General features: G+C 42.9%; 1 protein-coding gene across 1 annotated transcript in view; it reads left to right on the forward strand.

Moving 5' to 3' along the window:
* Window positions 1–27,903, forward strand: part of timm50 (translocase of inner mitochondrial membrane 50 homolog (S. cerevisiae)) — a 122,886-nt gene that overhangs the window by 27,419 nt on the left and 67,564 nt on the right. The gene's annotated exons all lie outside the window — the stretch shown is intronic.

Here is a 27,903-nt window from a genome sequence, read left to right on the forward strand (position 1 = left end):
TGGTGGATGATATGTTGGATCTGCTGGCTGGTGGGGTGGAAGGTGAGAACGAGGGGGATCCTGTCCTTGTTGCGAGTGGGGGGATGGGGAGCAAGAGCGGAGCTGCGGGATGTAGAAGAGACCCTAGTGAGAGCCTCATCTATAATGGAGGAGGGGAAGCCCCGTTTTCTGAAAAACGAGGACATCTCGGAAGCCCTAGTCTGAAACACCTCATCCCGGGCACAGATGCGGCGTAGACGGAGGAATTGGGAGTAGGGGATAGACTTTTTGCAGGGGACCGGGTGGGAAGAAGTGTAGTCCAGATAGCTGTGCGAGTCGGTGGGCTTGTAATAAATGTCCGTCACTAATTTTTCTCCTGTGATGGAGATGGTGAGGTCCAGAAACGGGAGGGAGATGTCAGAGATAGTCCAGGTAATTTGTTTGTTTGTAATCTCTCATTTGTTTGTTTGTTCCTGAACTGCAGCCAAAACGGTACACGATAGCGTGACAATTTTAGGCCCACCTTACTCACCGTCATCCCTTTGGTGCTAATGGAAGAAGTTTCATTGAAATTGGTGTTATATTTTTTAAGTTATTCACATTTTAAAGTTTAAATCTATCTCCTAGGGAGAGAAGGAGGAGGGAGGGGGGAGGATGAGGGGGGTTGAGAGGGATGGAGGGGAAGAGAGGAGGGGAGGGGGGTGGGGAGGGAGGAGGGAGGGAGGGAGGGGAGGGGGGGGGGTGGGAGTGGGGGAGGAGAGGGTGCTGCACCAATGCAGGAGAGGTTTGGGCCCAACGGGTCCGCTTGATCTATTTATTACTATAACTATGGAAGCTGGAATCAACTTTTTTACTATCATTTGATCCCTGTTTCAAAAGCAAATGCAAACAGCATATTTTTCAAAAATCTTCATAAGACATAAATCATTACACAGCTATTTTGAAGACAACCAGGACACTGTGACTTGTGGGAACAGAGTCTATCAAACTAAATTAACCTAGTTCGCTCTACGGTACACTTACAGATTGTCGCTACATAATAATGCATTGTGCTAAGCCTTCTTATTAAGACTTGCAGTGCTTTGACACTTAGGGTTTAATTATCTTTGCTGGTCAGAAAAGATCAGATGCACACTGTGAGAAGTGTGGCTTCTGGCACACTCTTCATAGCACTGTGAAAAACAGCTTTTTCCTTTTGAGTTAGCGCAAATCATCAGCAGTAGTTTGCAAGCTGGTGCAAACAGACAGGAAACATCAAATTCCCTTTATCATCCAGTAGTTCACAGGCTTATAGCACATTCCCCACAGTTTCACCGGTAGCAATCTTAGGTGAAAGTTTGACTGAACTTTTGCAGTGCTGTCACCTTGTCCACCACTCTGCTGGGATTCAACTTGAGAGAGTTTCCCATAGACCCATGCCGCAACCTTTCATTTATCCCATAATAGGTAATGAGGAGATATTTGTAATGGAGCATAGGAAGCCATTCACCTCATCATACTCTTATTAGCTTTCTGAGAGTTTACAATTCCACTCCTCTGAAAGGTTTTCTCACTTGTGTTATTGTGAATCTTTGGGATTTTACACTAAAGCAAGCTCTAGATTTTTGGCGAATTGTGCACTGGCATAGAAATTGAACTTTGCAAGTTCAGCAAACATGATGCAAGAAAAGGACTGCGAAATAGAATTGATGCCAATAGAGATATTTGGCATCAAATAGTGGCATCCCCTCAAGAGCTATCCCTGTCTTTCATGTCAGTACTTTTCTTTTGCACTGGATCTTTAAAAATATTAAAAATAATAAACTTAGTTTGAAGATTTGCTACCGTTATGTGCGGAGGTAGTTCCAGGAATGCACTGCAGATACCTTACTGCCCTGCACCCTTTGCATAAAATTCTATTGGTGTTGTACCTGACAGTGGTTTAAAGGAGGAAAAAGCAGCGGGTAATGTTAAGTTATTTTATCTTGGAAATGTCATTCTGATAATTGGAGATACTTAACTTGAAGCATTTACTGGGTTGGTACATAACAGCTGCCTCAGAGTTCCTCTTTGGGTCAATGTTAAATTATGTTTGTCCTGCAAGTACCTTGGGTAATTTTGCATTACTAAAATCATTATTGAAATACAAGTTGCTGTTGTGCTCTGAATCAGGCTGTTCTTCAGTAACTGCTGTATCGCAATGGATTTGCTGATTCTGTGAAGGTTCTAGTTAATGCAGATTGGTGTGAATCGACTGCTGTAAACTGAAGAATTTTATCGGGTTATTTATTAAAAGCAGGGCTATTGAATTTGGTATTTAACTAAATACAGTGTAGTTTCCACTTTTGTATTTAGCAGGTTTCTTCTATTGTGAACAGACAACATGTAGGCTTGTTTTATTTTGAAAACTTCAGCAACATTATTAATGGACTGCTTTATGAAAAAGGAAAATAAATATATTTCCGTTATGTACCTTTTAGGAAAGAAAGATTTGCCAGGGAGCCAAAAAACATGCATGTGTTGATCCCAGCTGCTGAGGTTACCTGGGGAGCACGTGGCTTAGACAATAGGTGCAGGAGTAGGCCATTCGGCCCTTCGAGCCAGCACTGCCATTCAATGTGATCATGGCTGATCATTCTCAATCAGTACCCCGTTCCTGCCTTCTCCCTATACCCCCTGACTCCGCTATCCTTAAGAGCTCTATCTAGCGCTCTCTTGAATGCATTCAGAGAATTGGTTTCCACTGCCTTCTGAGGCAGAGAATTCCACAGATTCACAACCCTCTGACTGAAAAGGCTTTTCCTCATCTCCGTTCTAAATGGCCTACCCCTTATTCTTAAACGGTGACCCCTTGTTCTGGACTCCCCCAACATTGGGAACATGTTTTCTGCCTGTAATGTGTCCAACACCTTAATAATCTTATACGTTTCGATAAGATCCCCTCTCATCCTTCTAAATTCCAGTGTATACAAGCCTAGTCAGTTTTGCAATCCCTAGCTTGAGCTCCTTTGGGCTAGGGATTGCAAAAGTCAAACGGGGTTCTTGATCCCACTTGCACCGGTTAAAAGGTTTGCAGTATTGCATCCTGCACAGACAAAAATGTTTAACGCTTGTTGAAGGTGAAGCTATTGGCAGGATGCACTAAGCACCTAGCAACTTTATGCCAGCAGAATTAGGGCATTTAAAGATCACTTAGAATCTGCTTAAAGCATGATTTTGTTGACTTGAGTGAAAACTAAAAGTTCTCATAGGTTCACCTGCAGCTTGTATTTCACATGTGCCTGGGGTGAGAATGTTAACACCCAATTCACAGTGCTACATTATCCTCAGCACATGCCAGAAACACACCATTCGGTGCGCCTGTGAACCTTGGTGCTACCTAAGATTTGGAAGTGCTGCTATTGGGCAGCCCTTTGATATACAGACACTTTGAAATGCTGACCAGCCATCAAAGGGAGTGCTTTGATTCCCACTGGCCATAATTACAAGGAGTTCCCATCACTGAAAGAGTTTCCCAAGAGCTTGTTCTTTTGTAAAAGGATATATTGATCTTTGGTGTTTACCCTGGGAATACAGCATTGGTTGACATCATTCAAATAATAGACTTCTGCAGAGTTGCAGTGTCAGTAAAGGTTTGTTCATGCCCACCATATCAATGGACCCTTCTAACTTATTTGAACACCTTTTATCTCGTTTTCTTTCCCCATGCTCTGTCGTACAGTCCTCCAGTTTTGTGAAAATAATTGATTTGGGTTTGTATTCCTGTCACCAATGGATCTGGGGAACCAAATCCAAAGGTTAACATAGAACAGTACAGTACAGAAACAGGCCCTTCGGCCTACAATGTCTGCATTGTACCTGCTGCCAAGTCAAACTAATTGCCTCTACCTGCACGTGATCCATAACCCACCATTCCCTGCATATCCATGTGCCTTTCTAAAAGCCTCTTTACTGCCACTATCACATTTGCCTCCATACTGGCAGCGTGTTCCAGGCACCCAACAAAAATATATATATATTTGCCCCACACATTTTTACCAGAATGCTATCTGGATTAGAGAGTTTCAGCTACAGGGAGAGGTTGAATAGACTTGGATTGTTTTCTCTGGAACGTCGGAGGTTGGGGCGGGGGGGGGGGGGGGGGGGGGAGTCGGGAGACTTGAGAGAAGTATATTAAATTATGAGAGGCATAGATAGGTCCTTTTTCCCAGGGTGGCAATTTCCAAAACTGGAGGGCTGAGCTATAAGGTGAGAGGGAGAAAATACAGTGGAGATGTGCAGAGCAAGTTATTTTTTTACACAGAAGATGGTCGGCCTGGAATGCATCGCCAAGGTTGGTGGTGGAGGCAGAGGCAGATACAATAGTGGCGTTTAAGAAGCTTTTAGATAGACTCTTGGATTTGCAGGGAATGGAGGGATATGGATCATTTGCAGGCAGATGAGATCAGTTCAGCGAGGCACTATGTTTGGCACAAACATTGTGGTCGAAGGGCCCATTCCTGTGTTGTAGGGCCCATTCCTGTGTTGTAGGCACAGGCGGGAGCGGCCGGGATTGAGGACGCCCCCGACAACGAGGCTGGGCCACCTGCATGTGTTGACTGATGTCCAAATGGGCCGGTTTAGGGCGAGCCACCGACAAAGTCTCACGTCGGCTCCTATGTCCAAAACGAACGTGGCAAGCCCAGTCTGCAGCACCTGGAAAGGGCCCTCATACGGTCGCTGCAGAGGCCGGCGTCCGATGAGCGTCACCACGCAGGAACACGTACGGACAGTCCTGGAGAGCAGACGGGACGTGGGGATGAATCACCCCACGGCGAGACTTCGGGGCAGGAGAGAGCATGCCCACCTTCTCACGGAGGTGCTGCAGCGTGGACGAGGGTGCTGCAGTCTCAGTGCCGAGAGTTCGGCCTAACTCTCAGGAGTCGCCACAACCAATTCTATATCTCCATCTGCTGCCAGAGTTATTGGCTCTTTGCTGGGTTGCAATCCCACAGATGTTGGATGCTCTTTGGTGTCTTGCCCAATTGTGCAAAATAGCTTCATCCATAATGTTATAGTTTCTATAAAACGTCTTTGCTGTCATATTGCAGTAAATCTTGATTTCATGAAAATTCCTTATTTATATTTTATGTTCGTTAAAACTGACAGAGACTTCCAATTTAATTTAAGTCTGAAGAAGGGTTTCGACCTGAAACATCACCCATTCCTCTTTTCCTAGACCTGCTGTCTGACCTGCTGAGTTACTCCAGCATTTTGTGATACCTCCAATTTAATTTAAGTCTGAAGAAGGGTCCCAACCCGAAACGTCACCTTTCCATATTCTGCTGAGATGCTGCCTGACCCGCTGAGGTTCCTCCAACATTTTATGTCTAATTGAATTTGAGATCCTTGACATTGTAAGAAGTGCCGGTCAAGAAGTCCAGAAGCTAATTGCAGATGGAGGCCCAAAGGCCAAGGTCCAGAAATTTAGGGATGACCTTACTCACTATTGCAGTGTTGATGGCTGAGCAGCAGCATAACTCCGAAATTGCAAAACAACCTTGTACCAATTGCACTGAGCATTAAATTTATTATTGTCCTTGTGATGGCAGTTTCTATACCTTCTTAAAGTCCAACTTCGATAGCCATTACTGCTCGGGGATGGAATGGAGGTATAGCTTACGCACACACCGCACCCTAATATAACAAAACGAATCTTCCAAACGCTGTTTCTTGATTAATTGGTCTTTATTAAAGTAGCACAAATGAAAGAGTAATTCATAACTTTTTGTTCTTATCAACTGTTTCTTCTTCAGACAATACAATAAAATTCTTGTGATTATTACCGTGTGGTAAAGAACTGTATTCTCTCCATCCTCCGAGACTAAACTGACCCACAACCTCTGTTGCTAGCCTCTAGCCTCCTCAAGATGCTAGCCTCCTCCCATCTAGACACTCCCCATTACGTATTAAGTCACACACACAAGCATGCAAAAAGGACATAAACTAGAAATATTAAACATAGCCATAATACAATGACAGTAGCTAAATTAAGCATAAATGGCTCCTACAGTACTTATTACTGTACACATATACTGTTTACATTGTGAGTTCATGTGAACTAGGGATTTCATTGCACCCTTGTGTACATGACACCGGACTAATTTAATCTAACCTACATAACAAAATCCTCCTGCTTCCATAGTGATCTCTGAGAATGTGAAAATCTTTGCAGTTTGATAGTGAATGCTTGGCCTGAGATGAAGAGGCAAAGTAGAAGGGCCATTCTTAGTCACGTGTGTGACCTAAAATGTGAAAGATTGTGGAATACATCTCTTCTAATTCTGAAAGCATTACAGGTACATTGTTTTGTATTGTATAAGTGACTTATTATGTATGTCGAAGTTTATCACGTGAAAATTATATATGTTACGCTGACAATGTTTGTGACCTCATGAGGTCACACATGTGACCAGTTGTAGTTGATCTCTGACCATAAACAAACATGTAGTATAAGAAAATAACTTCTTCAGTCTGAAGAAGGGTCTCGACCCGAAACGTCACCCATTCCTTCTCTCCTGAGATGCTGCCCGACCTGCTGAGTTACTCCAGCATTTTGTGAATAAACAAACATTGTCAGCATAACATATAAAAATTTCACTTGATAAACTTCGACATACATAAGTCACATAAACTGTACAAAACAATGTACCTGTAATGCTTTCAGAATTAGAAGAGATGTATTCCACAATTTTTCACATTTTTGGTCACACACATGACTAAGAAAGGCCCAGAAGATGGTTGGGCTGAATATGAGTGGAGTCTTAAGTCACAGAGGATGATTTTCAGGAGAGTTTTCTTGGCATCGGGATAAGTAAGGTTCGAGACAGCAAGATTTTAACAGCATTTCTGGACCATGATCAGACTTGGGAGAAAAAGTATTGCCTAATGTAAAACAGGATGTCTCAGTGCCAGTGAGGCGATGTCTCAGTGCCAGTGAGGCTGCACTCAGCTAGATTAGCAGAGGAGATAAAGGTGATAATGTGACAAAATTAAGGAGTCGAGTTCTGAGCTCATGTCCTTTAGTTAAATTTTAAGGAAGAGCTTTGTGTGAAAGAGTTGTTTTTTCTTAAAAGTGGTCTGTTTTTGGAAATAGTTTGATAAATTGTCAAATTCTAATATTCCAATTCACTGATTCTCAATTGGCCTCAAAACTAAATTGAAGTTGTTTTTGTTTCTGTAGAAATTGCGCACAATCCAGTTAACTGCCTTTAGTGAAACATTATACATACTAATCATTGTGGATCAGATGTAAACTTGTGAATCTAACCTCTTCATTAATTAGATTTGGCTCTTTGAGAAAGCTGCAGACATTCTAAATAAAATATGGCATTAATTTTGTAATACTTAACTACTTGCCATCTTTAGAAAGATGGAGGAGTAAAATGCTGAAGTCTGGCAAATGTTGTTTGTGGAACGTGCCACTATCTCGTAACGGGCTTTATTACAGGAGCAGCTATGATAGTATACAAAACACTTGAAAGGTGTTGGTTAAGCAATGCTGGCTTCATGTGTAGGAAGGAACTGCAGATGCTGGTTTAAACCGAAGATAGACACAAAATGCTATAGTAACTCAGCGGGACAGGTAGCATCTCTGGAGAGAAGGAATGGGCTACTTTTCGGGTCGAGATTCTTCCTCAGACGGAAGGAAGGGTCTCGACCCGAAACATCACCCATTCCTTCTCTCCAGAGATGCTGCCTGTCCCGCTGAGTTGCTCCAGCATTTTGTATCTAATGCTGGCATCATGATCCTTAATGCTGAGTGTACTATCAACTGAGCCAATCTGACATGGTATAAGGAAAGAATTTTAATTTGAAAAAAAATCTATTTGTAAGGAATTGGCTGCAAACTTGTCCATGTTTATTCGCTATTCACTGTGCAGCAGTGGGTTGGTGCCAAATGAACATTGAGCTGTAGCCTAGACATGTTGCTTGGATTGTTCACTTGCTGCCAGCTGAAAACTTGCATAGCTGCGTGGCAGAGGATCAAACCCTGACAAAGGTGCAAGAATTGAAGATGCACGGAGCAAGGAAATCTTGTTGACTAAAATGCAAAAATTGTGGTTTGAAATATTAAGCATCTGATTTTGGGGGATTTCTTTTTGGATGAACCTTAATCAATGTTTATTATCCCAAACTACTGAACTAAAGACATTGATTCCTTATTATTATTTTATACTGTAAAAAATTGAGACACCTAGTGTAGGTACTTATTGGAATATCATTATACCATGTGAAGTATGACTCTGGCATGTTTTCCCACATGTAGACTGTTTCTGGACTACAGTTTCACAGGTGTACACTGTCACTGGGGTATATTTCACAGTTTAGTTTAGAGATACAGTGCAGAAACAGGCCCTTCTGCCACTAAGTCCGCGCCGACCATCGATCCCTGCCTTGAGACGTATATCTTTGGAGAGTGGGAGGAATCCGGAGCATCTGAAGAAAACCCACACGGTTACAGGGAGAACGTACAAACTCCATACAGGCAGCACCCGTAGTCAGGATCGATCTTGGGTCTCTGGCGCTGCAAGGCAACAACTCTACCTCTGTGCCACCGTGCTTGTAGATACTTGGCATGAACATATACCTAATTTTGATGTGGCCTTGCTGAAAACAATTGGAATTGGAGGCCTCAGCTGACAGATTTTGTTTTAAAAATTGCCACTAGCCCAGGGCAAGCAGACCAATTTAAACACCCCTATTGCTTAGCCAGCTGACAATTCAGGCTGAATAAATGAACCTGAGATTTACTGTCTGCATGGTATCATTATGCAGTTCATTTATTCACAATGGTAAAATTGGTAGGCTGTTCATAATGTTTTCACTCATTCCAGTTTTGGCAGCAGCAGGTGAGACAATATAGGTCCAGCCATTTTGATTTGCTCCATGAGAAAACAGGAAGTGGCCACGAGCAATGGATACAAGAAAGACCTGACAATATCCCAGTTGTAGTATTGAAGACATGAGCTCTAGAACTAGCACCATCTCTAACCCAGCTATTCAGTTACCATCACGATACTGACATCGACCTGACAATGTGTAAAATTGCCCGTTTATGTCAGTTCGCGAACAGCAAGTCTGAACCAATCCTGGATAATTAGCAGACTATCGATTCTCATTCATCAGCAAGGTGATAGAACTTATCAATGATGGTGTCATCAACAGACACTAGTGACTAATAACCTGCTCACTGTTGCTCAGTTTGGATTTTGCTTGGACCACTTAGCTCCAGACTTCATTATAGCTTTGTCCAATCATTGACCAAAAAGGCAATTCAAAAGGTGCGGAGAGAGTGATTGCCCTTGACATCGGTGTGGCATTTGAGTGTGTATGACATCAAAGAGCCTGATAAAACTGAACTCTGTTAACATCAAGGGGAAAACGTTCCATCTGTTGGAGCCATACCATGCAGAAAAAAAGATGCTTATAGTTATTAGAAGTCAATTATCTAAGCTTGAGGTTAATTACATCAGGAGTTTCTTGGGGCCTATTCCTCACTGTTTGACTTACTTGATCATTGGTCTGTCTTCCATCAAGAGATTAGATTATGGAGGCATTGTTGATGATTGCATGATGTTTAATTCCATTAACTACCTTTCAGCAAATGAACCAGTGCTTGATTGCATGCATCAAGACTCAAAGCATTCAGTTGTGAGTTGATAACTGGCAAGAAATGTTCATGCAATAAAATTGCTTGGCATATTTCCTCCAAAATAAGGTCCAACACCTACCCTTGACTTCAGTAGCATTAGATTTAGATTTAGAGATACAGCGCAGAAACAGGCCCTTCGGCCCACCGGGTCCAGCGATCCCCGCACACTAACACTATCCTACACCCACTAGGGACAATCTTTACATTTGCCCAGCCAATTAACCTACAAACCTGTACGTCTTTGGAGTGTGGGAGGAAACCGAAGATCTCGGAGAAAACCCACGCAGGTCACGGGGAGAACGTACAAACTCCGTCCAGACGGCGCCCGTAGTCAGGATTGAACCTGAGTCTCCGGCGCTGCATTCGCTGTAAGGCGGCAACTCTACCGCTGCGCCACTGCTGCTTATTTTCCCAGAATCAACGCGATGGGGAGGGGTCACTCTTAACTCAACTCAGCTGGACAACCAAAATAAAATGGTGGTAAAATGGAAGATCCTGCAGCATGTGACTCTCCATGACATCTACAAGGCATGAAAGAAGTGTGATAGCAAGCTCTCTTTATATATCCAACAAAACTCAAGAATCTTATCATCCAGGCCAAAGCAGTCAACTTGTTTGCTTCCCTATTCACCAACCGAGGCATTCAATTTCCCCACCACCAGTGCTGAGTGGAAATGGTGTTTACATTATATAAAATGTACTGTATTTACTTGCCAGCATTCCTCCCAGAACATCTCCCCAACCACAATCTCTACAACCAAGAAGGACAAAGATAGCAAATATGCTGGGAAACTACCTCCAGCAGGTTCCTCTTCAAGTTTCGCATCACACTGAGTTAGGAATATATAATGGATAGTATAAGGGGCGTGGCTGTGTTCTGCAGCTGCGGCTCACCGGCAGTCTCTCCGTTTTTTTTGTTTGTGTTTTTTTGTCATTGTTGATGTTAAATGTACGTTTTGTTTTATTTTTAATTCTGTGTATGTAGGGGGGTGGTGGGGGGGGTTGGGGGAAACCTTTTTTTAAATCTCCTCCTCAACGGAGATGCGACCTTTACCGTGTCGTATCTCCGTTCGCGCAACGGCCAACATCGTGGAGTCGGCGGCCTCCAGCTGGGATCGACCTCGAAGACTCCGGTCGCAGGGCCTGGACTTACCATCTCGGAGGCTTCGGCCGTGGGCCCTGCAGACCGCAACATCGGGAGCTCGCAGGTCCCTGGCTGGCGACCGGCTTTTGGGAGCTCCAGCCGTAGCAGCTTCGACCGCCCCGAAGCACGAGGCACGATCAACCCGCCCGCAGGCCCTTCATCACCCTGCGTGGCTCGGCCGCAGCACTTTACATCGCCCGGTGGGGGCTCAGGACTCTCATCGCCCTGCGTGGCTCGGCCGCTGCATTTTCCATCGCCCGGTGGGGGCTCAGGACTTTCATCGGCCTGCTCGGCTCGACCCTGGGACTTTCCATCGCCCGGTGGGGGCTTCAAGGGGTTGGGAGCCTCGATCGCCTCGTGGCGCCACGGGAGAAGAACGAGGAGGAGATAAGACTTTGCCTTCCATCACAGTGAGGGTATGCCTAGAGCAATCACTGTGATGGCTGTTTTGTGTAAAAAATTGTATCTGTGTGTCTTGTGTTCTTTAATGTCTACTGCCGGACCCTGACGTGAGAGGACGCTGGCGTTGATTATTCGCCGCTTTTCCGTCAGGATAGTTTGTCTGTTTGTCTGTTTGTTTCTATGTTAATTGTATTTGTAAAGCGCTTTGTGCATGTGTTAAGGCGCTATATAAAATAAATATATTATTATTATTATTATAAGAAAATAACTGCAGATGCTGGTACAAATCAGAAAGGTCAGACTGGGAATGGGAGGGGGAGTTGAAGTGATTGGCCAACGGGAGATCAGATTGGCCAACGCGGACCGAGCGCATGTGTTGAGCGAAGCGATCGCCGAACATGCGTTTGGTCTCGCCGATGTAAATAAGCTGACATCTGGAGCAGCGGATGCAATAGATGAGGTTGCATGTGAACCTCTGTCTCACCTGGAAAGACTGTTTGGGTCCTTGGATGGAGTTGAGGGGGGAGGTAAAGGGACAGGTGTTGCATCTCGTGCGGTTGCAGGGGAAAGTGCCCGGGGATGGGGTGGTTTGGGTAGGAAGGGACGAGTGGACCAGGAATATATAACTATTGGTTCTTTGATGAAAGACTTTAATTCTAGAATTATCAATCCATCAACACTGAAAGTACCTTCACCAGATGGACTGCAGTGGTTCAAGAAGGCAGCTGACTACCTTCTTCTCAATGGCATCCAGCCTTGCCAGTGATGCTCACTTCCTGAAAAAAAATATCATTAAAGAAGCAAGCCTGGTTAGTTCAGCACTGAGGAGCTATGTTCTCATCAAACTTTTGGAATGAGGCTAAAGCTGTTAACATTCAGCAGCAGAAACCCTAATTGAGCAATTTTAATGATGTAAGCCACAACCGGTTTATGTCAGCAGATGTGCGGTTTGTTGCCAGTAACTAAATTGAAACTAAAATTAATTCTTTAAGCCTTGCCGCAGATGATCTCAGAATTCTTTTGGCAATTGGCAGAGATGACTGTTCTAATTACCTATTGTCAGAGAAAGAACTGACGCTGTTTGCAATGCTCCTGCTTAGTGTTTGAATTTCCATAGCTGTCTAATCATTTGCAGCCTGCTTTGCTTGTTTTTATGTCAACTTTATTAGTCAAGTGTGCTCGATATGGGGCACATGGCTGTTGTAAGAAAGTCAGACAGGGTGGGAAAACTCTGATGGAGATGTGTTCTGGGAGGTTTCCTCATCACTTTTGAGTGTAAGGCTTAGAATCCACAGAAGTGATAATACCAGCACCTTTAAGCTATTAGTGTTTGAAGCAAGGGATCTATTTGTATGCAGGTAAATCTCTTAGAGGTATATCACTTCACAGCCCTTGTTCGTTTGTTGGGAGCTGAACAAGGAGCTTGATGTGAATGTACACACGTTCACATTTGGATGTGAAAGTTTCTCTTTTGATCTTTGGCGTAACCTCATGCCATCTGTATTTTACAAATGGGCAATGGCCTTTTAGCATGCAGCACACTTCTTCCCGTGTTCTGCGTGGGACATAAGGTGAAGAGATTGACGCTAAAGTCTAATTCATGCTCCTCGGTCTCATGCCTTGTTAATTGCCCACATGTCAGCTGGAGTCAATGCTCTACTTTTTCTGCTCTGGCAGCCCTGCAGCTCGGGCATTACTGAATGAGATGAAGCTAGCTTGTGGGATACAATGGCATATGTAACCACGTTGGCAGAGTTGGCCATGTTTTCTGACGATTAGTTTAATGTTGAGAATATATGTGATGTCGCCTGGAACATTTGGAAGCTGGGTGAACCTTTGAGTGTGTGTGTGGTTGTTGGTGGTGGTGGGGGGAGGGCGGGGGGGTTAGGGGGGGGGGGAGAGGAAGGAAGGGAAGGGATCATCTTTAATTTTCATGATCTATTTCCTGCAGATATATGGGCATTTGCTCCATCAGTGAGTTCCCTAAAATGTTCTCAATTTATTCATTGCATTGCTGCTTGCATTACATTGCAAACTGACTACTTAGTTTGAACTTGCTGCCACTGTGAGATTCCTTGCCCTGTCAGCTGTATGAAGTCGCTTAATAAAGCCGCATTTTAAAAAAAAGACACACGGCTGGAGTAACTCAGCGGGATCTTTGAAGAGCATGGACAGATAATGTTTCAGGTCGGGACCCTTCTTCAGACTGATAGTGGTGGAGGAGGGAGAAAGCTGGAAGGGCGGTGGGGTCAGGGTAAAGCCTGGCTTGTAATTGGCCAGCTTCCAACCCCTCCCCACCACAATCAGCCTGAAAAACGGTCCCAAATCGAAAAGTCACCTATTCGTGTTCTCCAGAGATGCTGCCTGACCTGCTGAGTTACTCCAGCACTTTGCCTTTTTCGTATAAATCAGCATCTGCAGTTCCTTGCTGCATTAAATCTCCTATTTAATGCAGCATTGATGCCTGTTTTCTTGATCACTGTCCAGCAAAGAGAGTGAAAAGACAGTTTCACTGTCTGAATCTTCTTTAACCCAAGTGATAAGATTAGTTGCTCATAAGTGCCCGCAGTGTTACTGTTGTTAATGTGGATTCGGTAGAAAAGACTTGGCAAAAAAGATAGCGATTTCAACAGAGCAGGGAGCTGCAGCCAGAATGGCAGGCAATAGCATTATTTGTTGGGAAGCATCCCAGGAACACAGTTCTGCAGAATTCATCCAGCATAATTGACCCACTTAGATAATCTGTGTACCCATTTGTTCATGTGAGCACAATGTAAACTTAATTTCCTCTGTGAATTAATGAAGGCAATTCAACTTAATTCAAGAGATGCTGAATAATTTCTCATCTGTCATGTCAGAGTCTGAAGGAGAATTGTGAGGAGTTACTTAGTCTTAGCCGTAATTACCAACGTACATTGTGACTTGTTCTATGGATCTGTGTTAAACAAGGAGCGGCAGTACTGAAGCAGCCCAGTGACAGCAAAATAAATTCAGTGAGTGTGCGGAGGATAAGAAATGAAAGATAATGGATCCCAGTGCATTAACGTTGCACCTGATTGGGAAGAGGAACTCCGTGTACTTGAGTTTGCTGAAGACACAGAGGAAGGAAACCTTGGAGAAATAAAAAAAATATTTCCCAAATTTCATACATCAGAAGCAATGCAGAGAAGATTTGTTCCTGACATTAGAGGTTTGTGTAATGATTTGAGAGGACATTTTACAAAGCAACCTGTGATTGAAAAGAGAAAATGACAGAAACATTCAACAGATTGGTCAGCATCAGTGGGGAAGAAAATATTTTGTTAACATTTCGGATGAAAGATCCTTAATATGAATTGGAAAGGTGAGAGGGCTTTGGTGGCATAACGAGTAGTGCGACTGCTTCACAGTCCAGTGACCCGGGTTCAGTCCTGGCCTTCTGGTGCTGCGTGTTCTCCCTGTGACTTCGGCTGCTCAGGTTTCCTCCCTCAAAGGTGACCAGCGGTTAATTAGCCACTGTAGATTGCCGTTAATATGTAGATGCGTGTAGTGATAATGGTAGAAATTGAGGGGATTTGACGGGAATGTGGGATTTGTGTACATGGATGCTTGATGGCTGGCATGGATTCAATGGGCTGAAGGGCCTGTTTCTCTGCTGTAGGAGTCTGCCTGTCCACGTTAGGTTTAAGTGCAGAGAGGTGGGCGGAGGCGATGGATAGGACAAGATAAGATGAGGCCACATTCCACTCCTAGCCCTACTCTGACCTAGCTGTTTGTGATCTCCTGAGTAAGTTGCAGCTTCTGAACATGGATCTTGTATAGGAATAGAATAATGGTTCAGGCTCAAGTACATGCAAACAAATTTAGGACTGATTCGGAAGGTCCCTCACAAAGTATAATCAAAGTTGGAGTGATCTTTCAGCAAGTGAAAGTCTTGACTCAGCCTTTCTTTTCCATAACTAAGATGATGAAATAGATTATTTCACAGCTTATTTGACACTGTTCAATGTGCATTTCCAGTAGAGTGCAAATGGAATCAGTGCCATAAGAGGTCATGACTGCATTTTATAGTGAGAGAGAAGTGTTCAAGATACTGCTGCTAATCTGCAAACTTGGGACGAGCCCATTTTACACACAACTGCCAGCAGCTCTGGTATGAATCAGGTTGAGGCTCAATCCTCGGCTGATGCACCAGCGATAATGCAATGATTCAAATGATCTCGCCATTGCGTGGATCAGTGAGGAGTGAGCTGTTGAGTCCAATGGCTGTCTACGAGGGACTCTACTTCAAGTCTGGTCTCTACCTGAAACATCAACTGTCCATTTCCCTCCACGGATGCTGCCTGACCCACTGAGTTCCTCCAGCACTTTTTTTGCTCAAGATTCTGGGATCCGCTATTTCCAATATCTCCTTCTCTTCAATGCTTGTACATATTTGTGGAGAGATAATCACACTAAATAGTTTCAACGATATCTCTTCACTGAAAGTAGACACAATATGCTGGAGTAACTCAGCGGGTCAGGCAGCATCTCAGGAGAGAAGGAATGGGTGACGTTTTGGGTCGAGACCCTTGGAGACCATTACAAATCTCAAATTGTGGAGTGCAGAGGCAAATAAATAAATGATGGGTCTTTGTCACAAACATCATGGAGGGCACTGTATATACATTAACCCTTTGATATGCTAGTTGGTAGCCTTTTGATCAAAGTACATTATCAATATTACAGAAAATATAATGTTACGCTAATGATTTGCTTTCATGTCATCAGTCTACTTATGATCCCTTGATTCTTGATCATGCATTTTTCACAATTGCAAATAATTCACAATTAGACACAATAAATAGAAAGTGAATATAAGTGATTTGGATCATTGAATCAAGAGCTTACTTTCCTCTGTTTGTCTTTTACTCTGTTACCAACCCTCCCTTTTGTACCTAAGCCTGATTTAAGCACTGACCAATGTCTCTTAACAATGACCTGTGAGAGTGTCTTTCTTAATGACTTGCAAAGCTTCCTTTGTACATGGTGCATTTTATAGTTTTACTGTGTGAGAATCTTCAAATTGTGAGTCTCCCTGGGAAACTCCTTGATTCTGCAGTCTCATCCCCACACATTGAATACGAATAGTTGAAGAGCAAGTGTATGTGGTGTTGAAGCACACTTCTTGCAAGGTAATGTGAACACATCCCACTACTTTGAACCTGCATTTGTTGATCAAAAAGGATGTCTTTTAAGATCAGCAAAGGCATTACAACAAAGCTACATGCACGTGGAACTATGAAAAGTAACTTCTTTTGAAGACCATTTGTTGGGTTCAGAATTTTATATCTCTGAAGGAAGATTAGCACTTCCCGAGCCCACAATTATTTATTTGCTGGTTCGTTCTAAGCAAGGTTCCTCCATTGTCTTATGTAAGCATGCAGGTCTTGTGTGAGCATTGTTGGTGTTTGATGGTTGGTAGTTGCCATTAATCGGTTCTGTTTTCACCCAGCCTTCGTGTACTTCATTACTTTGCATGGCTAATCTGACAATTCTTTGAGCCTGAAGACGGGTCACAACCCGAAACGTCACCCATTCCTTCTCTCCAGAGATGCTGCCTGCCCCGCTGAGTTACTACAGCTTTTTGTGTCTATCTTTGGTTTTAAACCAGCATCTGCAGTTCCTTCCTACACAATTCTTTATGAGAGGAATTAAGGGGATGCCCAGTTAGATGAGGTATCGGACTGGCGATGACACCATTAAACAGTATTCCAGCATGGACCAGAATCTTCATGGCACTGCACGTAACCAATAATTATTGCCTTCCGAACTGAGAAATATTTGTTGAAATGTTGATAACTGTATATGAACTACAGGCACTACTGTCAGCTTTGGTTTGGAAAGGTTATAAACATGCTATCTTTTTTTGTGGTTCCAGTCATCAGTTTATGTGCGTGATGATACATGAAGTGTATGAGGCTGTTGATATTTGTAAATCATTCCTTCTAACCTTGCCCTGCTGCTCTTGGAGTGACTGATCCAACATCCCTGAGACACAATATATAATTGGTTCCCTTCAGGCAAAAATCAATGGGTTGAAACATGTCTTTGTGATTATTGTGGAAGAGAACCAATGGTGAGTTCCTCACTGCGGTTCAGCACATTGCTGACTTCTGCGCCCATGCATTGCCGAGTAGAAATCTGAACTCTAACCTCCAGCTCTGCTGCTCAAATGCAGTGTACATGGCTCAGCATTTGTGCTGTGCTGAAACTTACCTTGAAGCTTGTGAGTTTTGAGCCAACGTGACAATGACACAAAAGTTGAAGCTCACTTTTACAAACAAGACAATCAAACGTTTTATGACAACCTGGCTCATAGTAAATTGCAGCTTTATGAAATCATGAGTTGAAATGAATTACTTAATAAATCATGGATTTATGATGAGGTTTATTTTCTTGGTCACACATTATAGTGGTGGCACAAAAAGTTGAAATCAAGAATAAATCTCTTGAATGGTCTATAGTGTTAATACAATTGAAAATATTGCAATATACCTATGAAAGGTGTCTGAAGAAGGGTCTCGACCCGAAACGCCAGCCATTCCTTCTCTCCAGAGATGCTGCCTGTCCTGTTGAGTTACTCCAACATTTTGTGTCTATCTTTGCAATACACCTCGTCTATCTGGCAATGTAAAATGCTGCATTTGGCACCCTTTTGCATTTGTGAAGATTATGTTCACATTTTGAGATGGAATTTCTGTCAGTTGTAACCTTTCGTTAATATGGTATGATACAGGTTGCTGTGCGAGGGAAGATATCTAAAACTATCTAATATAATTTGCCACCGAGTCTAGGAACTTAACACTTGGTTTGTGGGAACACAAATTCCCACCGTGTAGGTCGTGGCAAGACTGTGATGAAAGGTACTTAGCACTTTCATGAAGAAGCATTCCCTTTGTGTTTAATGTGGAGAGCTTAATGTGTCAAATGGAGGCTTGTGCCAGCTAACACACTTTACATAGATATTCAAAACTGTTGTGGCGGGAGTGCATTCAAAATTTTCATCCCTCCTGTATTTTGTCATGTTCTAATATCCATGGGTAGATTTCCGACATTATGGTCATAATGTTTCCTACATTATGACTATTCGGCAATTGAGTCTTCTTGGGTGGAAAGTTCCAACAATTCAATATCCTTGAGTGAAGAACAGAAATGTTTCCTTTAAACATTTATGATACTATCCTTTTGTAATATCAACATTGTTTATCTACCAGTTTGTTAATTAACCAAGAGAATAATTCAGTGGCTTTTAAATACAAATTTAAACACCATTTTCTTTTAGGTTTTACAAAACAGCTGCATATTTTACATACTTTCCCGACCAAATTATTTATTTTCTTTTAATATCTTTCAGTATCTTAAAAAGTAGAACAAATTGAATTTAATTCTGCTTTAGTCCACATCAGCAAAGTGATAACAGTGAAAATAAAAAAAAACTAGATCTGCTGGAAATGTGAGATAAAATCAGAAAATGCTGGAAATACCCAGCAGGTCAGGATGCAAATGATGCTGCCTGATTTACTGACTGTTCACAGGGAAAGTGATAGAAGTGGTTTGTCAGCTTTGCCACAATGTGTGCTCACCAATAACATTCCAAAAATTCACAATCATACAAGAGCAGTAAATAATGGAGGAACAGCATCTCATATTTCGATTGGGCAGCTTAAAGCCCAGTGGTATGAATATTGATTTCTCTCACTTCAGGTAGCCCCGGCATTCCCTCTCTCTCCATCCCTCCCCCACCCAAGTCACAGTAGCTTCTCATTTTCACCCTACAAACAGCTTACAATGGCCCGTTTTCTTTATCATCGTTACTTTTTTGCATATCTTTCATTCATTGTTCTTTATCTCTCCACATTACCGTCTATATCTCTTGTTTCCCTTATCCCTAACCAGTCAGAAGAAGGGTCTCGATCCAAAATGTCACCCATTCCTTCTCTCCAGAGATGCTGCCTGTCCAGCTGAGTTTCTCCAGCTTTTTGTGTCTATCTTCAGTTTAAACCAGCATCTGCAGTTCCTTTCTACACAGTAAATAATCATCACCTGACTTAAATGGCCATCCCTTTACACTGATTCCTATTTTTATACTACTTCAGGAGAAACCTTCTCATAGCAACTAGTCCTTCAGAACCGTCTACGTTTTAATAGGAGAATGTAGCCTCAAACTACTCCCTTTTCCCTCGAGGCAAACTCTTCATCCCGTTCACCACTCTCAACTTACCTCAATGTTCCTTGCTGCAAAGAGAACAGGCTCAGGCTTTCTAGTTTAACCCTGTTGCTGAAATTCTTCATTCTTTGGAACCATTCCTGGACCACATAAATGTCTTTTAAACCTCTCTAGAAACCCAACCTTCGCATCCTTTCATAATTGAAATTAATACTCCATTTGTAGTCTAACCAGTGTTTTATAAATATTCGACATAACCATTGCGCTCAGTAATATTCGATGCCACGGTATGAAACCTAGGATCTGCATGCTAAACTGACAACATGTCCTGTCATCTCTCATTTAATAGCTTTCTTAATTTCATATGGAAAACTTTTAACATTGTTAAAAACAAAGCAAACTTGACAGATGTAGACCAAATAGTAATTGTTTAAGCTCTTCTTTTTAATCCCTACATCAAATCTCCAAAAGAGCACACAGTTAGCACATGAACATACATTTTCACATTGATGAATTCCCAGGAATGATTACATTTATTTCGGCAGTGATTGAACATGGATTAGTGTTTTCTGGAGTTTTAACCACAGCAATTGTCATTCCATCTCATTGCCTAGAATGAATAAAGAAAGTTTAACTATGCATCTGTGCTGAATTAAAGATGAAAATTGCTGTGAAGAATTGTGGCCAAAATGGTTCAACACGCTGACTTTTGGGAAAGCACTTTCAGGCTATTACAATACAATACAATATATCGTTATTGTCATTGTACAGGGGTACAACGAGATTGCTTCATTGCCCTCATTCCACTCTACGCATGGAACAACATCTCAATCATTTATCTGCATTTGGGAATGAGATGAATGCTGTTGCATTTTTGATAATTACACTACCTCAATCACATGACAGTCATTTGTTTCTTGATTTAGAAAATGACACAATTTGCAATCAATAGAAGCAGTTGGAGGCAATATGGTTGTTCAAATTCTTTTTGCCGTTCGGCTAAATCTTACATTGGTTCAATTTTCCTACCGCATCCTCAGCCTTCCTGCCATATCCCCACAGGCGTTCATTCCCTTAATTTCCTCAAGTATCTTTAAATCTGTCTGAAATATACATTATAATTTTCCATGTAATAATTGAGCAACCACATCTCGAGAGTAGAGAATTTCAACATCTTGCATCCAGGAAACAAATCATCACATCTCATTCCTAACTGGCTAACTTCACACCTAGAGAATATTACAGTTCCAGACTTGCCGGCTGGGGATAAATGCCACTCAGTTTCTACCTTGTTCATCTTCAGAATTTTTGCATGTTTCAATGAGATCATGACACAAATGACAGGCCATTTCTTCTATATTCTCGTAAGACAAAAGCCTGATTCTTGGAATCAAACTGGTAAATAATAACCTGCATTTCAGGAAAGTATATTTTTTATTAAAGAAGAAAACTATACACAACGTTCCCGATGTAGTCTTACTAATTCGTAATAAAACTTCTTTGTGTCTTTTATTGGGAGTAACTTGGGAGTAACTTGTGCGGCACGGTGGCGCAGCGGTAGAGTTGCTGCCTTACAGCGAATGCAGCGCCGGAGACTCAGGTTCGATCCTGACTACGGGCGCCATCTGTACTGAGTTTGTACTTTCTCCCCGTGACCTGCGTGGGTTTTCTCCGAGATCTTCGGTTTCCTCCCACACTCCAAAGACGTACAGGTATGTAGGTTAATTGGCTGGGCAAATGTAAAAATTGTCCCTAGTGGGTGTAGGATAGTGTTAATGTGCGGGGATCGCTGGGCGGTGCGGACCCGGTGGGCCGAAGGGCCTGTTTCCGCGCTGTATCTCTAAATCTCTAAAAAAGATAAAAATCTAAAAGAGCAATTTGCTGGAATAACTCATTGGGCCAGGCAGCATCTCTGGTAATCCCGCTGAGTTACTCCAACACTTCATGTCTATTTTTGTAAAGCAGCTTCTGCAGTTCCTTGTATCTCACTCCCAAAAAAGATAGTTTACTTTTTGGGATACAAACATAATATTTTTGTTTGACATTTAAACTTTTTGACATTATATTTGGAAACCATCATGGATAGAGTGCTTAAGGAGGTAGCCCCAGAAATAGTGGATGCATTAGTGATAATCTTTCAAAACTCTTTAGATTCTGGAGTAGTTCCTGAGGATTGGAGGGTAGCTAAGGAAACCCCACTTTTCAAAAAGGGAGGGAGAGAGAAAACGGGGAATTACAGACCAGTTAGTCTAACATCGGTAGTGGGGGAAATGCTAGAGTCAGTTATTAAAGATGGGATAGCAGCACATTTGGAAAGTGGTGAAATCATTGGACAAAGTCAGCATGGATTTATGTCTGACGAATCTTATAGAATTTTTCGAGGATGTAACTAGTAGAGTGGATAAGGGAGAACCAGTGGATGTGTTATATCTGGACTTCCAGAAGGCTTTCGGCAAGGTCCCACATAAGAGATTAGTATGCAAACTTAAAGCACACGGTATTATGGGTTCAGTATTGATGTGGATAGAGAACTGGCTGGCAGACAGGAAGCAAAGAGTAGGAATAAACGGGTCCTTTTCAGAATGACAGGCAGTGACTAGTGGGGTACCGCAAGGCTCAGTGCTGAGACCCCAGCTATTTACAATATATATTAATGATTTGGACGAGGGAATTGAATGCAACATCTCCAAGTTTGCGGATGACACGAAGCTGGGGGGCAGTGTTAGCTGTGAGGAGGATGCTAGGAGGCTGCAATGTGACTTGGATAGGTTAGGTAAGTGGGCAAATGCATGGCAGATGCAGTATAATGTGGATAAATGTGAGGTTATCCACTTTGGTGGCAAGAACAGGAAAGCAGACTATTACCTGAATGGTGGCCGATTAGGAGAAGGGGAGATGCAACGAGACCTGGGTGTCGTGGTACACCAGTCATTGAAAGTAGGCATGCAGGTGCAGCAGGCAGTGAAGAAAGCGAATGGTATGTTGGCATTCATAGCGAGGGGATTTGAGTATAGGAGCAGGGAGGTTCTGCTGCAGTTGTACAGGGCATTGGTGAGACCACACCTGGAGTATTGCGTACAGTTTTGGTCTCCTAATCTGAGGAAAGACATTCTTGCCATGGAGGGAGTACAGAGAAGGTTCACCAGATTGATTCCTGGGATGGCAGGACTTTCATATGAAGAAAGACTGGATAGACTCGGCTTGTACTCGCTGGAATTTAGAAGATTGAGGGGGGATCTTATAGAAACTTACAAAATTCTTAAGGGGTTGGACAGGCTAGATGCAGAAAGATTGTTCCCGATGTTGGGGAAGTCCAGAACAAGGGGTCGCAGTTTAAGGATAAGGGGGAAGTCTTTTAGGACCGAGATGAGAAAGTTTTTTTTCACACAGAGAGTGGTGAATCTGTGGAATTCTCTGCCACAGAAGGTAGTTGAGGCCAGTTCATTGGCTATATTTAAGAGGGATTTGATGTGGCCCTTGTGGCTAAAGGGATCAGGGGTATGGAGAGAAGGCAGGTACGGGATACTGAGTTGGATGATCAGCCATGATCATATTGAATGGCAGTGCAGGCTCGAAGGGCCGAATGGCCTACTCCTGCACCTATTTTCTATGTTTCTATATGTGACAAATCTTGCTGTTATCCAAAATCATTATAGAACAAAAGTTGAAAACAGTTTAAAAGATCAGTATAAGATGATTCGTACATCTGGGTGTGCAGTTTATGGCAGTCTGTGGGAGAGCTTCGATGAATCTCCAATCTGAAGTATTTATTTGTAACTATGGGGTGTTATTTAGAGTCCTACAGCGTGGAAAAGTGGTCCTTCAGCCCAATTCATCCACACCAAAATGCTCCATCTAAGCTAGTCCCATTTGCCTACGTCTGGCCCATATCACTCTAAACTTTTCCTATCCATATACCTATCCAAATGCCGTTCAAATATTATTTTAACTGCCTCAACAATCTCCTCTGACAACTCATTCCATAGCCACATCACCCTCAGTGTGAAAAGGTTGCCCCTCGGGTTCTGGTTAAATCATTCCACTCTCACTTTAAATCTAGCTCCTCTAATTCTTGATTCTATTACCTTGTAAAAGAAAACAATGTGCACCTTCATAAGGTCGCCCATTGGTCTCCTGCACAACAAGGAATAGAGTCCTAGCATTTCACTCTAGCTTGGGCCATCGAGTCCTGCCAACATCATTGTAAATCTTCTCTTCACTCTTTCCAGCTTAATGGCATCTTGCTATTAGAAGGGTGATATAACTGAACACATTCCTCAAAGTGCAGCCTCAGCAATGTATTGTACAACTATGACATAACATCCCAACTTCTATATGTTGTAGGAACTGCAGATGTTGGTTTAAACCAACGATAGACACAAAATGCTGGAGTAACTCAGCAGGACTGGCAGCATCTCTGGATAGAAGGAATGAGTGACGTTTCGGATCGAGACCCATTCAGACTGAAGAAGTGTGTCGACCCGAAACATCATCTATTTCTATTGAGAGATGTTGTCTGTCCCGCTGAGTTACTCCAGCATCTATACTTCTATATTCAATATCCTGACTGATGAAGGCCAGCGTCCCAAAAGCCACTTATGAGACGATACGATAAAACTTTATTCATCTGGAATTTAGAAGGATGAGGGGGGATCTTATTGAAACATATAAGATAATTAGGGGATTGGACACATTAGAGGCAGATAACATGTTCCCAATGTTGGGGGAGTCCAGAACAAGGGGCCACAGTTTGAGAATAAGGGGTAGGCCATTTAGAACGGAGATGAGGAAGAACTTTTTCAGTCAGAGAGTGGTGAAGGTGTGGAATTCTCTGCCTCAGAGGGCAGTGGAGGCCAGTTCGTTGGATGCTTTCAAGAGAGAGCTGGATAGAGCTCTTAAGGATAGCGGAGTGAGGGGGTATGGGGAGAAGGCAGGAACGGGGTACTGATTGAGAGTGATCAGCCATGATCGCATTGAATGGCGGTGCTGGCTCGAAGGGCTGAATGGCCTACTCCTGCACCTATTGTCTATTGTCTATTGTCTATCCCCGGCGGGAAATTTGTCTGCCGTCAGTCACAACACACAAGGTACACAAAAACTTGAAATTAAAAGTGAAAACAAAAAGAAAAAGACAAGCAACTGTTGGCTGGCTGCCGTGTGCACAGCGCCTTCACCGGAACAAATGAACAAACAATCACAGTCTGAAGAAGGGTGTCGACCCGAAACGTTGCCCATTCCTTCTCTCCTGAGATGCTGCCTGACCTGCTGAGTTACTCCAGCATTTTGTGAATAAATACCTCCGATTTGTACCAGCATCTGCAGTTATTTTCTTACACTAAACAATCACATTCAATCGCAATCGCTATCATACTTTATTCTCCAAGCATGTTTTGCAACATACGAGGAATGTCATTTGCCATACTGTCATAACAAACAAACACAGACTTATCCCCTGAGCAGAGGATTCTAAACTAGAGTGCCCTCCCCCAGGCCGGGTCCCCCATTGTTCTTCATGGTGGTTCCCCCCACTCTGGGACCCCATTATCTTTCCCTCCCCCCTCACGCTCGTCGACCGCGAGGCCGCACCGCCACCGAGGCGCACATTGCTGCCGAGGCCCACGTAGCTGGTGAGTCTCCCGCTGCCACCGCCGAGGCTCCCATCGCCACCACCGCTGAGGCTCCTTCGGCCCAGACGGACCTCGTCGCCCGGCTTCTCTGCAATCCCCTGGAAGGCCTGTGGGGTGAGTCGGGCCTACCGGCGGCGTGTTCCGGTCTTCGGACGTCATTCTGGTCGGCGGCGTGGTTGTTTGGCGGGTGGTACGGGCGTGCACGGCTCGCCGGGACACTTCAACACATCTCTACCTGTGATGCTACTTTGGAGCTTCTGCTCTAGAACTACTATTCACCTTGAGGGTCCCACTCTGGTGTAACTTCCCAAAATGCAACATGTCACACTAATCTGAAATAAGTCTTATAAGAAATGTTGCCATTCCTCAGCCCATTTGCTAAGTGGATTCTGCTGTAATTTTTGATAAGCATCTTCACTATCTATCATACCATCTATTTTAGTGTCATCTGCCATCTTACTAATCATGCCTTGTACATGCTCATCTAAATCGTTGATATAGATGACAAACATCAATGAACCGAGCATAGGCCTCCAGTCTGAAAAATGACATCCCTCCGTAACCCTCTGCTTCTTTCTGTGAAGACAACTCTGTATCCAGTTACTTAGCTCTCCCTGGATGCCATGCGATCTAGCCTTCCGGAGCAGCTGCCATACAGAACCTTATCAAGGCTTTGCTGATGGAAATTATGTTCATGTACCTGCCCTCATCAACCCTCTTGGTTACTTCTTCAAAAAATGCATAGCAATGTTCAATGGCTCAATGGTACTTTAATGCCACGTGTACTGAGGTACAGTGAAATTTATTTTTGCTACAGTTCAGTACAAGTATTACTATAGCTAAGCATATCTTACGTATAATACAAGTGTATAGAAATAGTACACTGAGACAGATGTCAATGTATAGAAATAGTACACTGAGACAGATGACAAGAGTTGCCGGATTTGGCGCCATTTTCAAGTCCCAGTTGTAGTATAGCACAGCAAGTAATAGTAAAGCAAGCTATATTATTAATAACTAAATCTACCTGAATGATAAAATCTTTCTGAACAAATTTAAATCTTGTCACATTTGAACAATGGTTCAAACAGTATTAACATTTTGTGAGTCAAAATCTTCCCAAGACTTGTGTTTTGACATAAAAACAGAAAACGCTGCAAACACTCAAAACAGCCAACATCTATGGAAAGAGAAATGGTTATTATTTCCGATCCAGCACCTTTCATTAGAACTGGGTAATTACCTTTTTCTAGATTACTGTGGAGAATACAAAGTACCTAGATGTCCACTGATGGCAACAGGACCCGAGTAAGTATGCTTGGATTACTTCTATAATGATCTGGTGCAACGTTGCTGCTTACTTTCAGCATTTCAATCTCTCATAACTACATCCATTTATTTAGTTTAGAGATACAACATGGAAACAGGCCCTTCGGCCCACCGAGTCCTCGCCAACCAGCAATCCCCACACATTAAAACTACTAGGGACAATTTACAATTACACCAAGGGAATTAACCTGCAAACCTGTACGCCTTTGGAGAAAACCCACGCAGGTCACAGGGAGAAGGTGCAATCTCCGTACACATAGCACCCAGAGTCAGAATCGAACCAGGGTCTCTGGCGCTGTAAGGCAGCAAATGTACCACTGCGCTACTGTACATTCCTCACCAGTTGCTCTCATGAATAAATGTTTTCATTAATCATTATTATTCAAAAACCTGTCAAAAATCAGTGTCATCACAGAACAAATTAGGGGAGATAGACCAGTGAGTAATGCTACTGATCACCTTAAAGAAAGAAGGACATGTATTTTTGTTGGGCTTTTCAAAGCATCCCAAAAACATCCAGACAAGAAGTCATTTTGAATTCTTGACACTGTTATGATGTAGGTACGATGACTAATTTGCATGCAATCCCAAACTCAGCAATGAGATTGTAAGCAATTTTAACGATGGTAGTTAAAAGATACATTTTGGGCAGATTATTTGAGGGAACTTTGTGCTCTTTAACTGGCCTTATGGGATCTGTATTGTTGTTAGGCAAAAGATTTGCGAATGCTTTTTCTTGCGGCTATACAGATCCGATAAGGTTTATCATCTGATGTGCAGCAGTCTGTCGGCCTAGAATTTGTGCTTGTGTGACCTAAGCAAGCTCCTATCTCCAAAGCAAGAGTATTATCTATGTAACTACAGTGGAACACCTTTACTGTCCATATCAGTGATGGGGAAGGCAGTATCTGGTGAAGTTCTCCATTTAAAAGATGAACTTGTCCTGCCAGCTAACATAGGCTGTGTTTCCTCAACTCTGTTTTCCTGACCTAGCCCTTTGATCTTCTGATTCCCTTAGTGTCCAAAAATTGTGGTTGATTCAATGAACAGAGCCATTTTAGGTTTGAGAATTCCAAAAGATTTGCAAACCTGTGACTGAAGAGATTTCTTTCATGTTGGTTTTGACTCATTTATTTCTACTCTCTTTTTATCTGTCCACCAATTAGTCCTAGATTCACACCAGTAAACTCTCCTAAACCCGTGATCTCTAATCTTTAGATAGACACAAAATGCCGGAGTAACTTAGCGGGCAGCATCTCTGGAGAGAAGGAATTGGTGACGTTTCGGGTCGAGACCCTTCTTCAGTCTAAAGTTTCGATCCGAAACGTCATCCATTCCTTCTCTCCAGAGATGATTGCATGTCCCGCTGAGTTACTCCAGCATTTTGTGTCTATCTAAAGATTAGAGGTCACGGGTTTAGGAGAGTTTTATGGATGACATTTTGGGTCGAGATCCTTCTTCAGACTGAAGAAGGGTCTTGAACTGAAACATCACCCATTCCTTCTCTCCGGAGGTGATGCCTATCCCGCTGAGTTACTCCAGCATTTTGTGACTACCTTCG

The sequence above is a fragment of the Rhinoraja longicauda genome, chromosome 41 (assembly GCF_053455715.1).
Source record: "Rhinoraja longicauda isolate Sanriku21f chromosome 41, sRhiLon1.1, whole genome shotgun sequence".
In the NCBI taxonomy this organism is placed as follows: Eukaryota; Metazoa; Chordata; class Chondrichthyes; order Rajiformes; family Arhynchobatidae; genus Rhinoraja; species Rhinoraja longicauda.